The sequence below is a fragment of the Pleurodeles waltl genome, chromosome 4_2, assembly GCF_031143425.1.
Source record: "Pleurodeles waltl isolate 20211129_DDA chromosome 4_2, aPleWal1.hap1.20221129, whole genome shotgun sequence".
In the NCBI taxonomy this organism is placed as follows: domain Eukaryota; kingdom Metazoa; phylum Chordata; class Amphibia; order Caudata; family Salamandridae; genus Pleurodeles; species Pleurodeles waltl.
In genome coordinates this window covers 97,622,794-97,640,399 of record NC_090443.1, presented here as the reverse complement: position 1 = coordinate 97,640,399, position 17,606 = coordinate 97,622,794, and the positions used below count along the sequence as shown (strand labels likewise).

Sequence of the window (17,606 nt, the reverse complement as noted above, 5' to 3'; positions counted from 1 at the left end):
CCATTCAATGGTGTTTAACCATAGAAATGGGTCCACAGGTCCCCTAACACCTGGTCTGACCCAGGCGTTAAATGATGTTGCAAAGCAAGCTTTGCCCCATTATTTAGCCGCTCCTCCCACTCATGCGTCATTTTAGCACAGGGGGATAAATATGGGGCCTTGGGGTTAGCACCATTTTTTAGATGGGAAAGCCTACCTTGCATCTCATTGACGCAAGGTAGGTTCATGCATCTAAAAAATGGTGCAAACGCCAATATTTTGGCGTTAGATGTGTCTAACGTCAAAATATGGAGTTAGTTTCGCACCAAATGTGCGTAAATAAATGACACAAATTCAGTGCAAATGGAGTATAAATATGCCCCTCAGTGACATAAATAGGTCACTATTTTGCAATTTTAGGATAACATTTTGTACTATCAAATCTAAATGATCACCTCATTAGAGCTTGCTTACAGCATTGCAGAGTTGAAAGGCAAACAGTTAACCTTTGTAAAGTGTCTGGCGTGGTGCTGCACCAATTGTTCAGCAATTTTAATAACCTTTATCCTTTTTAAAGCAGAAACTCATTTTTTTGAAATCTGTAAATTATGCAGATGAGGTTGGATTATGTTGTGAGTAAAATCCATATTTACACAATAAGGTGGTCATTCTGACCCTGGCGGTCTTTGACCGCCAGGGCGGAGGACCGCGGGAGCACCACCGACAGGCCGGCGGTGCTCCAATGGGGATTCCGACCGCGGCGGTAAAGCCGCGGTCGGACCGGCACCACTGGCGGGGTCCCGCCAGTGTACCGCGGCCCCATTGAATCCTCCGCGGCGGCGCTGCTTGCTGCACCGCCGCGGGGATTCCGACCCCCCCTACCGCCATCCAGATCCCGGCGGTCGGACCGCCGAGATCCGGATGGCGGTAGGGGGGGTCGCGGGGCCCCTGGGGGCCCCTGCAGTGCCCATGCCACTGGCATGGGCATTGCAGGGGCCCCCGTAAGAGGGCCCCTACATGTATTTCACTGTCTGCTGCGCAGACAGTGAAATACGCGACGGGTGCAACTGCACCCGTCGCACAGCTTCCACTCCGCCGGCTCGATTCCGAGCCGGCTTCATCGTGGAAGCCTCTTTCCCGCTGGGCTGGCTGGCGGTCTGAAGGCGACCGCCCGCCAGCCCAGCGGGAAAGTCAGAATTACCGCCGCGGTCTTTCGACCGCGGAATGGTAACCTGACGGCGGGACTTTGGCGGGCGGCCTCCGCCGCCCGCCAAGGTCAGAATGAGGGCCTAAGTGTTGTAGCTTCCCATCACTTTTGTCTGGTGGTCCTGCTGATAGCGATTGTGGTACGTTAAATGAAGTCCACAGATTATTGATCTCAGCCTACGGTGCAGAGAAAACAACATGGCCCACCGTGAACGGAAGTTGGATTCTGATTTGCTTCAATCCGATGCACCTTACACCCACTGCAGCCAATCTGCTCCATAGGTTTCCAATCTTTAGAGCATCGTCATTCTAAAATCTTAGCGTCATCATCATTCTAAAATCTAGTATACATATTGGCAAAGCCAATAGGTCTCACCTATGCAATAGCTATTGGCTTTGCTAATGTGTTTTAGCTGTGTTTTATACCAGCGCGGCAGCTGTTCAGCATGGTGGACGTTAGTGGCATAGAGGATAGTGGTGTGGAGTGCAGTTGAGTGTCATAGAGTGGAGTGCTGTGGAGTGGCAAATGGTGTCATGGGGTTTTGTGGTGTAGAGTGTAGTAGAACAAAGTGAAATAGAGTGGCGTAGAGTGCCATGAGGTGGCATAGAGTGAAGAAGAGTGTCATGGAGTGGCGTAGAGTGGAGTGTCATGGAGTGACATACAGAATAGAGTGGAGTGGCATAGAATGTTATGGAGTGTCATTGAAGGAGTGTAGTCTAGTGGAAGGGAATAGATTAGAGGGACGTACAGTGGAGTGACATGCAGTGGAGTAGAGTGTCAGGGAATGCAGTGGCATAGAGTGTCTTGGAGTGGCACAGAGTGGAGTGGTGTGGAGTGGCACAGTGTGGCGTAAAGCATAGTGGTGTAGAGTGGCATGGAGAGTCATGGAGGGGTTGAGAGGAGTGGAGTAAAGTCGACAGGCATATAATGGAAGTACATAATATGTTGGGGCATAGAGTAGAGTGCCATACAGTGGAGTGGCATAAAGTGTTGAAGAGAGGAGTCAAGTGTCGTATGGTTGGGTGGCTTAGAGTGGAGTAGAACGTTGTAGAGTAAAGTGGAGTGGAGTGGCATAGGTTGTCATTGAGGGAGAAAAGTGTTGCACAATGGAGTGGAGTGGAGGGGTATTGAGTGAAGAGGTGTAGAGTTGAGTAAAGTGTTGTGGAGTAGAGTGGATTGGCACAGAGTTGAGTAAATTGGCATGGAGTGGCATAGTGAGAGTATGTAGAGTGTTGTAGATTAGAGTGATGTAGAGTAGGGTATGCTGTCGAAAAGTTTGACTAATAGAGTGGGGTAAATGTCATGGCATAGAGTGGAGTAGAGTGTCATAGAGTGGAGTGGAGTGACAAAGAGTGGAATAGAGGATTAGAGGGAAGTAGTGTGTCATAGAGTAGAGTGGAGTTCAGCCGCGTGGACTGGCTCAGAGGGAGTTGCATAGAGTATAACAGAGTGGCACAGAGTGGCACTGAATGGAGCAGAGCATTGTACAGTGGAGTGGCATAGAGTGTCACAGAGGCCCATATTTATACTTTTTGACGCTAAACTGCGCTAACGCAGTTTAGCGTCAAAAAATTTAGCGCCGTCTAACGCCATTCTGAAGCGCCATGCGGGCGCCGTATTTATGGAATGGCGTTAGCCGGCGCTAGCAGACCGGCGCTGCCTGGTGTGCGTGGAAAAAAACCACGTAGGCCAGGCAGCGCCGGCGTAGGGGGAAAATGGCGTTAGGGCGTCTTAAAATGGGGCAAGTCAGGTTGAGGCAAAAAAAGCGCCTCAACCCGATTTGCGCCATTATTTTCGACGCCCAGACGCCATTTAAATGACTCCTGTCTTAGTAAAGACAGGAGTCATGCCCCCTTGCCCAATGGCCATGCCCAGGGGACTTCTGTCCCCTGGGCATGGTCATTGGGCATAGTGGCATGTAGGGGGGCACAAATAAGGCCCCCCTATGCCACCCAATTTTATTTAAAAAAAATAAAAAATTATACTTACCTGAACTTACCTGAATGTCCCTGGGGTGGGTCCCTCCATCCTAGGGTGTCCTCCTGGGGTGGGCAGGGGTGGCAGGGGGGGTCCCTGGGGGCAGGGGAGGGCACCTGTGGGCTCATTTTGAGCCCACAGGCCCCTTAACGCCTACCCTGACCCAGGCGTTAAATAGTGGCGCAAATGCGGGGTTTTTTGACCCGCCATCTCCCGGGCGTGATTTTTGCCCGGGAGTATAAATACGACGCATTTGCGTCGCTGTCGTTTTTTTAGACGGGAACGCCTTCCTTGCATCTCATTAACGCAAGGAAGGCGTTCACGCAAAAAAATGACGCTATTTGCCCATACTTTGGCGCTAGACGCGTCTAACGCCAAAGTATAAATATGGCGTTCATTTTGCGCCGAATTTGCGTCGAAAAAAACGACGCTAATTTGGCGCAAACGGAGTATAAATACGGGCCAGAGTGTCTCAGAGTGGACTAAAGTATTGTAAAGTGGAGTAGAGTACAGTGGAGTGGAGTGGTATAGCATAGAGATGAGTAAAGTGTCATAGAGTGGAATTGTGTGTCGTAGAGTGTCACATTATAGAAAAGAGTGGCATAAAGAGGAAGGGCATAAAGTGGTGGGGGCATAGCATGGAGGAATGTAAAGGTGAGCAGCATGTCATAGAGTGGGCATAAAGTGAGTGGTGTAGAGTGGACTTGTGTGTGTAGAGTTGAGTGGAGTGGCACAGGGTAGAGTGGCATGTTGTAGAGTGGAATGGAGTGGCAAGTCATGGAGTAGAGTGAAGTGGCATGTAAAAGAGTGTCTTAGAGTGAAGAGCGTAGAGTAGAGTGGCCTAGAGTGGAGTGGCATGTCGAGGAGTGGTGTGGCGTGTCGTAAAGTGGAGTGGCATATTGTAGAGTAGAGTGACATGTCATAGAGTGTTGTAGAGTGGAGTGGCACAGAGTGAAGTGGCTTAGAGTGGAAAGGAGTGACATGCAGTGGAGTGTCAGAGTGGAGTGGCACGTCGTAGAGTAGACTGGAGAATCATAGAATAGCCTGGCATGTTGTAAAATGGTATGGTATAGAGTGGAGAAGCAAGAGTGAAGCAGAGTGGTATAGAGAGAATTAGTGTACAGTGGATGGAGTAGTGTGGAATATCTATGATGTGGTACTGCACAGTCAGTACAGACAACACATTTTCAACTGAAATGACCATTACCTTTGCTGAGCCATGCAGTTTTACTGATAAAAATGCACAGCATACACATAATATGCGAAAGTGTTACCCCTTGTGTTGATTTCATTTGATCATATTAAAATATTTATTTCCACCATACTTCAGATTTACAAAATAATGTGCTTCATTTGTGCTTTGCTAATTCTGATATATTCTGAAAAATATGCACAATTCATTTACAGTCATTTACATTTTGTAGAGTGGTAGAAAAAAGCCTTTGCTTTCACAGCAAAATTGTCATTTAAATCCTCTCACTTTAAAGTCAGAGCAAGAAAAGTAAACACCAAGCTCCCTCAGAAGACAGAACCTGACATTTGACCTCTATCTTTGAATTCACAGCAGTTGTAACAAGATAAGAACAAGATTTAAAGGCCAGTTTACAGAAGGCGAGCAGTAGTTGAAGAATATGGTGAATATACTGGCTCCACTGGAAGGACGATCTCAAGCTGAAGAGCCCCCCCAAAAAAAGTAAAGCAAGCAAATTGAAAGCAAGCAAATATGACTTACAAAACACAAAACCAATCATAAGTAATGGCGGAATGCATTCTTGAGAATCTTTTATGATGTCCCACTCATGTCTTTGAAAAGCAGACAGCTGTGTTGTTTAGTAGACTTTGACCTAAAACAGGGTTGCTTGAGTACTCTGGGTAATATATCTCAGTACGTTAAAGGCCAGCAAACAGGTATTGAAGGACTTGCAGACAAAAATAGAATGGTAGAGACACAGGGACATGCACAAAGCCATCTCTTACTCTGTTCACTAGCGCCTCTAATAGGGTATACAGCCTTTACAATGGTGACTTTATCATGCTTTACCACACAGTTTTCACCACACAGGTAAGTACCACGTAGGTGAGAATAAGGTATAGGTTTTTACTTTTACCAAGCATGTTTTACCATGCAGTACTTTACCACACTGGTAAGTAATTTTTAAAATAACATAATTTTTTGATGCTATGTGAAAATAAGGAGGTAAAGATGTGGGTAGAGGTAAAGGGGGGAATTGGTTGTATTAGGGCTTGGGGGTAGTTGTAAAGAGAATTAAGGGTAATTTTAGGGTTTAGGGATGGGTATAGGTAAAGGGCGGAAATGATTAATTTAGGGTTTGGCGTGTTTAGAAGTAAAGTGAGGTAAGGGTAAATCTAGGGTTCAGGAAGGGGAGCAGTAAAGAGAGGTTAGGAGTTAAAAAGGAGAGTTTGGGCATTTCTACCCACAAAATCTATCTATCTTTCTATCTATCTATCTATCTATCTATCTATCTATCTATCTATCTATCTATCTATCTATCTATCTATCTATCTATCTATCTTTAAGAATATATATATATATGAATCAACAAGAAAATTAAATTAGAAGAAATGTTTCATAAAACATCCTGGAAATGAAACTAAGGAACAAAGATCAGAAATGTCAAACTTAAATATCAGAGAAATGTCATGCTGTAAGTATTGTTGACATCACAAGAGCAAGAGGATAAAGCTCGGGGAATGACAGATCTAGAAATATGTCATTAAAGTGGAATAAATACAAATGCGACTCAGACAAATGGTTGTAAATTAAAATTAAAGGTTCGGCCACAATTACTGACTGGAAGCAAAATTAATTTATTCGAAGAGGTTGTCATTTAAGACCTCTGATAGGAAGCGAAACCTTTCGGGAAGATCAGAAAGTCAACTATGACAATTAATGAGTGGAAAGCTGTCAATGAATTATGTAAAGATCACAACACAGTAATGAAGGCATCTGATAAGGGTGGAAGTATTGTGTTAATGGCAGATGCCATAATACCAAGGGAGCTATTAAACAACTGCATAATGAAATTCATCCTGAGAAGCAACACTCAGATCGCCTAAAACATTGCCTCAGAATATAGTGTAAAATTGTCAAAATGGCGCTACTGGACCATGACAAATGTTTTGTTTTGAAAAATGAAGATGCCATTACACCAGTAATATACTTTTTGTTGAAAATTCATAAGAACAGGAATGACCCACCTAGTAGGTTTACAGTAATCTCCTTTGGATTACTACTAGAAAACACATCCAGATTCATTGACCTGTTTCTCTTCTGTTATGTAACTACATTGCCTTTATGGATTTCTAATCAAGAATAAACAATTTTTTTTGTGAGAGCAACTACTTACTAAATCCAACATGGGGGCAGAATAAATGCTTGCAACCACTTCTTGGGATCTAGGTCCATCAGTCTGTTGTGTCATACAGAAATGAACAAGGTAATGCAGCAATTTTACTTGAGACATAATGTTTTCACTTTTGATCAAAAATATTATATAAAAAAACAGGGTACCACCATGGGTACATCTTTTCCTTCAACAAATGCAAATCTGTTGTCGGGACTCTGGAAATATGAAGTGATGAGGGCAGAAGAGAATGAATCAGCAATGAAACTGGTCAAAAGGTGGGTTATATATAGTGATGACTTGTTCTTGCTCTGAAAGGGAAGTAAAACATTCCTAGAAGATTGTAGGGATTAATCAGAACAGTTATTATATTGGTGACAAGGGTATAATTTATCTGGATATTCAAGGCTACATCCAAAATGAAAAGATTTGTAGGAAAATACATGAAAAAATCACAGCAAACAGTTCTATCGCCCATGCCAACAGTGAGCATCCAAAGGCCCTCGAGTGAATCATCCCATATGAGTTACTAAGAGCAAGGAGTAATTCCCAGAGGACAGTGAATTTGAAAAGGAAGTGCAGATGATTATATGACGCTTTGCAGAGAGAGGATACCCAGAATCTGTCTCCAAAGTGCTCTTTAAAGATCTAGAAACAAAGGAAAAGAGAAATTAGTGGCTTGCAAAAAACGAATCCAGAGAAAGAATCAAGCTGAAGGTTCATCCTGCATTATGACCTATCACATAAAAAGATCAAAAAGTACTGAAAAAGAATTGGAAAATATTACTAATGGATGGAGACCTGAGAAATAAATTATCACAAAACCCACAAATCACATATCGTACAGTAGCAATTTTAGCGGCTATGTGAACATCTATTGATTTAAAACTTCACAAAATTAACCATCTAATTGGTTAACCAGATGGAACAAAAATGGGTTCTGGAAGTGCTCAACATGCAAAGCATGCAAAAGTGGAATCAACACAACCCCCTTAAGTTAGCTAATGGAAAAAAAGCAATTGAAGAACATACAGTGAGTGTACAGACCATGTGGTGTATGTATTACAGTGTACCTGCAAGAACAAATATGTGGGAAGCACCACAAATAAAGTGAAACTAAAACTATTGCAACACTTAATAGCCATAGCAAATAAAGATTTCATCTACGCAATTGCAAAACATTTTTGGGAGAAACATGCAGGGAATAGCACCATATACAAGTACTTTGGAATACAACATATTGAGAAACCACAGAGAGGAAGTAATCAAGAAGTAAAACTGAGGAACGTGTAATCAAGAATGATCATCTTAAAGGGCACAGAGGAATCTTGGGGCCACAAAAAAGATGTAGAACTCTTGGTATATCAATAGGAAGAAATATTTCAACTTATATGGAGGCCTCTTATTTTAAAAGAACATTACATAAATAAACCTAAGAAACACATTGTGCTTTTAATAGAATGATATGGATTATCATCCTTGCACACAACATTTCAGTAATTATTTATGATGATAGAAGGAAGCTATAAAGACACATCATGACTTCATTATCACATCATGGATGACCTTTTCTGCACATGACACTTTAAGAATTAGGGGGCAGATTGACAAGAAAGTGGCGCATCAGTCACAATGTGCTGCTTTTCTTGTGCCCCTCTGCCCCCTTCTAACGATACCATGGTTGCGCCGTATTTCCAGTACGGTGCACCATGGCGGTCGTTACCACAGCAGCCTCAAAATTTTTGATGCTGTTGTGGCGCTTTGCTGCACTAGTGTAAAAATGTTTGCCTCTAGTGTAGCAAAACACAGGTAGGCCCCTAGTGGGTGCGTTACTTTAACACCTGCCCTGAGCTGGCATAAATATGACAGCAAAAATGGCGCAGTGAAATCTTGTACATTTCACTGCACCATTTTTGCAGGCCTCCTTGCGTGGGAACGCCCCTTGCATACATCATGCCTGGCACAGGCATAATGTGGTGCAAGGGGTTGCAAAGAGGCGCAATGCATGCATTGTGCCACTTTGTATACATGGTGTAAGGAATGGCCGATTTAACGCAGCCTCAGCGTTGTAAAAATCACACTAAGGGGGCGCTAGGGGCTTGTAAATCTGTCCTTTATCTTTTTAAGTAGAATATGAAAAATGAGAATGATCAATCAAGTACTTCACAGAAAATACTATGAATTTACCACCAGCTGATAAGTTAGGGAACAAAGAATGATCAGATTTATCCCTCAGTATGAAAGGGGAAACAGTGTTAAGGTTATTAAATATTAATATTGGCACAATAAACCTTAATAGAAATTAATATAGACTTGACAGTCAGTGCTTTTAAATTTAAGCATACGGTATGATACGAAACGAAAAATAAATATAAAATTATAAATTCTCGGAAATTGTTATTTTCTTGCCTTGATACAAAATCAACAGGAGTTGAATCAGTGAGCCATGAATGGCTACACTTCAAAAGGAGGACAACTGTTGTGATAAGAAATGCAGAAAATAAACAATAACAACTTAAAGAAATGAAAATAATTTGGAATACTCCAATAATAATGATTACCAAACATAGAGGAATAACAAATACATATATTTGATAGCAATACAAGACTCTGTGAAAAAAAGGCATTGAAATTTAGCTCTCAGGATAAAAGGAAGCCAGCAGTCTGGTTATTTTTGACTACCATGGTGGAAGGACCTTGTGATTCACAAACACTTTAAAAAAGACTATCTGCACAAGGTGGTCTGTAGGGTCCAACGGACATTTTTCATTTAAAAATTAATAATTAAATAAACAGATACATTTTCATAGCATGCTGTGTGGTGTCCTCTGCTCTTAATACCGGGAGGAAAAAGAACATAAACATGATAAAAATGGAAAAAACTTAAAATTTCACTGGAAAAAAAGGTTATGGTGAACATTTCAGTGACAACGTAATGTTTTAAACTAGAAAAACCTGAAACTTGTCAGTTATAGTTATCTTTAGTAACCATAACTTGTGTCTTAAAGTAACTAAGACTTGCACCTTACAAAGATAACTTTAATCTTTGTTTTTACCAATATACATAAAGCAAAACTATAATCTTTCTTCCAAAATTACCAATATTTTTAATCATATGTATATTTTAGTAATTCACACAATTAAATGTTTTTAATATTGTCGTTTTTGGTCTGAAAAATGTTAAAAGAAATACTCAGAGGCATACTGTTTAAAAAAATAAAAATAAAACCAACGTGTCTCGAAGTCTTTCTTTTAACATTTTTCAGCCCACAAAATACAATCATAAAAGCAACCAGAGGATTGTCTTGCACTTTAGCTGAAGAGCATAGAGCTAAGCTAGGGGTGCTTCAAAAATAGTCACGGATTCAGTGATCAAGAAGACATACTTTTTTTTAATGTTGCTGGAGAGCTGCAGTACTCCCTGCTGCCACCCACAACATTAAAGACATTCTAGATGGTGCCCCTGTGCCTTGTAGGAGCACCACCAAGCTGAAAAACACTGTCTAAAAGCCCCTGCAGGGCATTGTGGGGCACTACTGGCAAGGAGCAGCGAACTGTAAATCATTTATTATTCCTTTTCTTTTGTTTATTATTTTTTTGGACGTCCCAGTGCCTACCTGGGACACCCATTTTTTATAATTATTGAGGAGGGAGGGGCGGGTGGCTCCATCCCCTAGGGCCGTATTGTTTTTTAAGATAAGGGGTCATGGGGCACCCCTCTCTGAGCCTTTACAAGCTCCCGGTACCTTCTCCCTTGGGCCAAATTGTTTTTAAAGTGGAGGGGATACACAGCCCCCTGGGGCCTTTTTGTTTAAGTTGAGTTAGTGTAGAGCCCCTCTCCCTGAACCTTTACGACCTCAGGGACCCCATCCCCCAGGGCCTAATGTGGGTGCCCGGGTGCCATGGGCACCCACAAAACTCAATGTTGGGGCCTGCGATGGGAGCCCCACAGCCTCTGCAGCACCATCAGCTCCCAACATGCACCCATCCTGGGTGCAGAAGAAGCCAGAATTGCTCCCGCCTGGCAGGAGCAGCTATTTTTCACTGCTGCCACCAGGGAGGGGCAGGGTGTCCAAGGAGGTGGTAGCAATCTTCCCTGCTGCATTCTTGCGGGCAGGGAAACAGTGTCCTGGGTGGGCTCCTTGGGACACAGCGAGTGAGTTGGCCCCGATGGATGGGGTCCCCAGGCTGTCATCAGCTGAGGGAGAGGGACAGCAGGCCCCTCCTTTTTTATGGATATGTTGGGCCCTAGAGGATGGGGTCCCTGGGATTATAATCAACTCCGGTAGAAGGGCTTCTCAGGGTGGTAATGTGACAGTTTGGCCGCCATCGCAAGTCTTGAGGTCTTGAGTCTGCCAGAGTCGTAATCAGGCCCTAAATCTTGTTGCATTAATCTTGCTCTGCAAAATGTCACCAGTGGCCTATTATGTAATGTGTGTTCTATCACCGTGGTCACTTCTAATAAGATGTCAGTGTTGTGTCAAGATGTTTCTAATACTATGATGTTCCCTGTAGTACCCTGTGGTCATTCTCAGATCATGGTCAGACATTTATTGCATGCCTTGTCTTGTGAACAGACGAGCCTCCCTCTTCACCATACTAACTTTGTGTGTTTGCTATGCTGATCACCTCCTGTCCATACCCTCTTTGCAAGAATCGCTGACCCAGCTCCTCCTGGGCCTCCTTCAGTTGGTTCTCATCATTACAGTAATGCTTCATTTTCGGATTTTCTGCATAAGGTTTACTGAGCTTTAGTTTTGGGCATGCAAAACTGAATTGACCGCAGTCAGTTTTCTGTATACTTTCATATTGATCTCCCCTTTCTTCATGAATACGGTTGGGTCTAAGAAGTGGACCTCTGTGCGGCTAATGGTGGAAGTAAAATGCAAATTCAAATTGAAATGCTATAATTCAATTTGTTAGTGAATACTTTTGCATCAGCCTCTGTACCTCTCCAAATGACGAACAAGTTGTCAATGAAGCAGGTCCACAGAACCACTTTATCAATCCATTCCGTGGCAAACTTTGATGTGAGCACCTACTTCACCCACCAGTCCATATGCAAATTTGTATAGCTGGGGAGGAAGCAGTTGCCCATCGCTATTCCTCTGACTTGTCTGTTAACAGTTTTGTCAAACAAAAATAAATTGCTGTGTAAACACCAATGAATCATCGTTAGGACCATTTGAGTGTGCTTGAAAAATGTGATAGGTCTAGCACCTATAAAGTATTGTACGACGTGTAGGCCATCTTGGTGAGAAATACTAGTGTAAAGTGCAATTACACCCATGGCAATGAGAATGAAATTATCTTCTTGTGCCACATCATAGATGTGTCTTAAGAAATCACCAGTGTCTTGGATACATGAAGATAAGTTTTGTACATGCTCCTCTAGGAAGAAATCAATGTATCTGGATGTGTTCTCAAACAAACCTCCTATGGCTGATATTATTGGCCAACCAGGCGGAACATTAATATCTTCGAGCACTTTGGGTATAAGGTAAAAATATTGGTATAACTGGGAAGTCAACCTTCAAGTATGCATATTCTTCCTGGCTCAACAGCTCCAACCCATGCTATTCATCAAGCTTGATATAATATGTTGATTGCACACTTTGCACCTCTGCTCTGTTAGACCTACAATAGCAGTTCACATCACTCAATTGTCGAAGTGCCTCTTACTTGCATAAAGACAATGGCCAGAGGACATATATATTACTACAATTATGATTACTGAAGGTCTACAATGTAATGTAACGCATTGCAAACATCAATGTGTTTAATTGCATGTGTGCTAAAGGAATTTGTTGTAACGAGTTTCTGAAGACAAAATTAATTTGAATTGTTTGAACTGCTCTAGGATTTTAGAGTAGTGTAGGATTTTTCAGGGACGTGAAAGTAGATGATATTTTCATAATAAAATTTCGAATTAATATGTGTTTTTATTATAGTGGCTTTATCTCTCTAGAAACGTGGGAAAATGGATTAGAACGTAATGGAGACAGCACAGCCCATTGCTGTGAGGTGAGAGATGTGTGTGAAATTACGAGAGTGTCGCACCTTCTCCAACATACACTTGCACGTAAACAGGACAAATCGTACACAACCTTCACAAAAAGGAGCACTAACTGCTAAATAGATCTTATTTTTTTTTATTTCCCAATATCACAAAATGGAATTTCAATTACAAAATCCTAAAAAATGTTACTTCCATTTTTCCGGTCCGCGGATTAGTTGCCATCTGGCAGCACACTGTATATCAATAACAACAAACGAAGCGTTCCCAAGCACAGTATGTGTACAGGGTTCGACAATCTGTCGAGAAGTAGAGTGCAGGCGCTTTAAGATAAAGCCCTCATAAGGTTTAATGACTCTGTAAAATCTCACCTTTTTGCATTTATAAAAAAAAGTTGAGGGACAGTTTTCGTCTGGATCTAGTATTCTCTCTGTTAGAATTTGATGAGGGGGCGTAACAATAGCCCCTGCAGCCCCCGTGGTGTGGGGGCCACAGCTACAGATCCCCCCCCCCCCCGGCGCCGAGCACAGACGGCAGGCCCCTGGCCTGAGTCTGGAACGTGGGGGCCCCACCTACATGTATTTCGCAGGAGGGGGAGGGGGAGCTCAAGTTTGGTTACGCTACTGAATTGACGTTTTGTTGATGTCTTTCAGCAAAATAATTTAATGGAAATGGAAATAGCATTGCATAATGTTTCATTTTATGTTTAGTGGGATCTATTTTCTACAGATATCACGTTTAATGATTTTTGTGTATTATGCTATTTGTTTTTTCATGTATATTTGAATATATCGTACATATACATTGGTTGCCATTGTTTGATTATACTGTATATGAATTTTACATTTATAATGATATAATATATTTTAACCTTTTTGTATTAACGATATCTGAATACATTAGAGCGTTTCCCTAAACAGGATGACCTAGCATAAATGTGTTTCTTTGGTGTATGCCTATGCAACATTATAATGTATCGTTGGATACGTAGTTATTTACCCGTATGCTCCAGTTTTAGACATCACTAGACTTTTAGTTATTTTATGAAGTAATGCGCGATTCCAGGCCACTTTATGTTGTGTGGAGTTGTATTCTTATGTAAATTGAAATCCATGATGAGCAGGGCCAGATACCCAGTGGTTAATCATGGGCCGCAAACAAATTACCCATCATTCCCCGGGAGGACTTTTTTAAAAAATCCAAAGGTTTTACTTGTTTGACCATTTTTAGAGTCGAGATATTATTCCCTGAGTACAAATGGATAGGAAGAGAAACTGAGACCTTTAAACTAGATCTAAAACCAGCTGCTACCCTCCCACCCTCCTTCCTGTGTATCCTTTTGGACATACATTAGGCGCCTACTGGGATGGGGCACTTGAACAATGAGCCCTTCCATATATGAAACTATGGCTCAGTGACAAAAAGACAACCACAGTGACCTGCGCTCATGACAAATTCTGCATATTTTGGCCATGCGACACACAGAACAAGCCACGAGCAGTGAAAACTTGAATGCACTTTGCTTTCCACGATCTTCTTCCCCACCCAGCACCTATCTCGAAAGTGGGACAGGGAGCACAGGAGCAGCGAAATCAAAAGCTCATTGAGTTTCGTATTATACAGGAAATAAGGAATCTTCAATAAGTAGATCACTTTAACAGCGGCCAGCACCAACATGAGAGCTGCTAGCAGAGTAAAGCCTATTTCCCATGTACATGGATTATATTATAGAGTATCTCACCATTTTGTTTTACCTTTGTGAGTATGAGTAGTGGCCATTCCCCTGCAAATGTAGCTGTCTCTGGCTGCCAGTTGTAGTCTTCAACTTGGCATTGTGCCCCAGTGCAATCTTTTTACGTGCAGGAGTGTGAACCTGAGCAAAGTGCCTACATCCAGTGAAATTTATTTGATGTCACCGAGGAGCACTTGTGAGGAAGGTCTCTACTAGGTGAGGAAGGTGAGGATGTTCTCCACAGCTCCAGTCCTCTCTGTCCACGAGGTGGGGGGATAAATAAGTGTTAACGAAAAAGCAACTCATTCAATCCACACTCTATATAAGAAGAACAATTTGCAAATGAAATCATAGAGCGATGTATGACACGGTAGACGTGCACCGTAGCCATAGATGTACGGAGTGGGTGATGACCTTAAGGTGCTTAATGCAACAGGCTGAACGGTAGTGTGTGCAGCATTTTGTGAAAAGTGCCCTAAAATTATGCTAGGGAAGGAAACCCAAAAGGTATGGAAAACAAAAAAATCGAGAAATAGTTTTAGAAAAGAGTTGAAGTCTCACCTCTTTAAGGAACACTACATTACAATGCATTAACCATCTACAACTTAGCTTCCTCTCCTCTTATTGGGTGACTATATGATTGTCTTTGATCATGTACAATACTACGCAGCATTTTTTCTAGGTTAGCTCTTTATAAATACCTTATCGATACAAACAGTAAACAGTTAGGGCTCCATAAAAAATGAGACCTGCGGATTAGGCCCAGATTGTGTCATTGCCATTCTGAATTCTCAAGTGATTGGCAAGTATTTTTTCCCTGTACCATAGACACATAAGATTAATACAGCCTCATTCATATTTATTGCTCAATGTATAAACACAATGATGAAACACGAAAGCAGATGCTTAAAAGCACTGTGCCTGGCGTGGCATCAGAATGAAATTCCACTACATGTCACTGTGCTTCGCAAGCCTTAAATTGGAATTTCCCATTAACTCCAAGACGATAGATTAATGCTTTTCAGTCTTGTGGCCACATTCATTTTCCCCTACCATGTGTGGCTTACCATCAATCCATAGGATTCCCTGACTAAAACCTAAGCATTCTTGGGCTTCTCAGAGTAGGTTTACATACCCCAGCAGAATTTTTGTTTGCAGCCACTTATCGGTACCCAAAATCAGGGAAATGTTAATGGGTTAAGTGTCAGGACTGTAACGCAGTGTCGTTCTAGGGTAGGACATGCACCAAAGTCTGACTCTTTCCCCTTGTTGGGGATGCATGCAGAGGCCAGTGACCAGAGAAACATCAAACCCTGTGCTGAAGATTAGTAATCAGGATTGCCAGATTGCCCCACACCTGTAAGAGAACATCCGTGCATTCCTGTCTTCAACTTTTACTCGTCATTGCTACAAGCTGCGTTCACTTGATTGGCGCAAATGGCTCAAGTAAGAGAATCAAAACCAGAATGCAAACATTTGCACAATGAAAGTTCAGGTCTCTTTGATGTTATCTTGGTGACGATGAGTGTTCAGTCTGGACTGCTTAGTGAACAGGCGAACTGCAGACTCTAGTGACTACAGTTATGTGAGGTAGTGCATTTGACTTACTGACCGATGCCTGTGAGCAAGAGCCTGAGAACCTTTGGTCGAAATATGGATTGAGTCCTTCTGAATTACTTCTCTTACCTTTCTCTACCATGTATGGTCTTTTCCTTAAGTATTGTGCATTGGTTTAGATGTTGTCGCTAAATACGTGTGTTCCTGGATCTTGTGGCTACTAGTGATGTAATTTTCCAGTACAGTGGCCAAACCAAGGAGAGGAGCCAAGATGGCTGACTGATTGGGTGCTGGTGAACGGAGCTCCCACAGGCTATATCTGCTGAGTCCCCCCATCCTCCCCAGCTCCCATCAACTATAACTGAGCTCCCCAACACAGGAGATGATGCGCCCCTATATGATTGGGAGGCACCGGCCTGTGGGAGTTATAAATAGAGCCTCCGCATGGTGTTTGTGAGGCTGTCAGAGGTTGCCAGAGGAAGTAGCCATGTGGCACAGCACTGTAACAGAGGGTGCGGCACCAGGAAACAGAGATGGGTGCTGGTGCCTGGAGAGCCAGGGAGCCGGGCAGCAGTAGCTGCCTGATCAGCGGACGCAATTCACGGCTGATGCCATGAAGAGAGGCGGTCGACGGGTGAGAAGCGTGGCTGAGCAGATCTTTGGACTGAGGAGGGCTGCGCACGAGGACGGAAGGCCATGCTCGATTGGGGCCAGTGTGGGGGCAAGGAACAGTAAAACACCCCCCTGCTGAAATACACGCAACTACATGTGGGGGCTGGCACCCCACTGAGAAAAAAGTAGCGCGGAGACTGGCACTTTGGAGGGTGAGACAAAGACCCGGTGCCTTTGAAGGCTTACATCCAGCGTGAGATGGGGCTGTTGGGTCCTATCAGTTGCAGCACAGGGGATCTGCAGGCTGGGGATGACTAGTGGCACGCCGAAGGGGAGAAAACCCTTCTAGGACTGATGTGACTCATTGGCTTATGCACTCTGGTTGCACCTCGCCCCTCCTCCATTGGAGACATTAAAGCAGGACTGACGACATAGGCAAAATGAGTGCGGGAAAGGTCAGGGGAGCACTTCCCGAACTGTGACTGGCCACTTGCTGGTATCTGAGTGTGAAAGGGGGAGTCTTGAAGACCCAGGCTGTCGAACCTGCAATGCGACAGAGCTAGTTGAGAATGCCTCTAAAACTTAAGGGTGGCCCCAGGGTGGCTTCCAAATCATGACACACCATAGAAGAGGGCATCGCAAGAATGGTGCAGGGAGGCGATGCAGATGGGAGAAACAGTGCCGCCGACAACGCTAGACATCAAGAGTTTGATACTGGAAGGGAACAATGCCATAACTGAAAAAATAGATGGTTTGGACATCACTGTAGCATTAATGCACCAGGATATGGAGAAAATGAGAGAACGGGTGAAGGACCTGGGCATCAGAACAGACAGCGCAAAGGAGATTCTGGGAGCACACACTAGTCGACTGGCAGACCAGGAGTGGTGCTTGAAACAGCAGGAAGCTAAAATGGCTGATCTTGAAGACAGATCACCCAGGAATAATGTGTGCATGTTGGAGGTACCGGAGGACATGGAGACCACACCGATAGAGAAAACAGCTGGGCATGTGCCTTACTACCACCAGCACTACTCAGAGTTGACTTCCAGGGAAAATGCATTTTTTTTAACAAGCTGAAAAAGCCATGCAGTTTCTGGAGAATCATGAACAGGCTGGCTGAGTAGCTTTATATATATGTCAATGAGAGTTACTAGCTGT

The 17,606-nt window shown here is 43.2% G+C and overlaps 1 protein-coding gene across 4 annotated transcripts in view; it reads left to right on the top strand.

Moving 5' to 3' along the window:
* Positions 1 to 17,606, top strand: part of B4GALNT1 (beta-1,4-N-acetyl-galactosaminyltransferase 1) — a 556,280-nt gene that overhangs the window by 152,282 nt on the left and 386,392 nt on the right. Inside the window, exon 3 of one of the 4 annotated variants that reach the window (XM_069230845.1) lies at positions 4,728 to 4,856. The exons of the other annotated variants lie outside the window; for them this stretch is intronic. The gene's annotated coding sequence lies outside the window, so the exon portion shown is untranslated. The remainder of the gene's footprint in view (positions 1 to 4,727; positions 4,857 to 17,606) is intronic. 4 annotated transcript variants of the gene reach the window in all.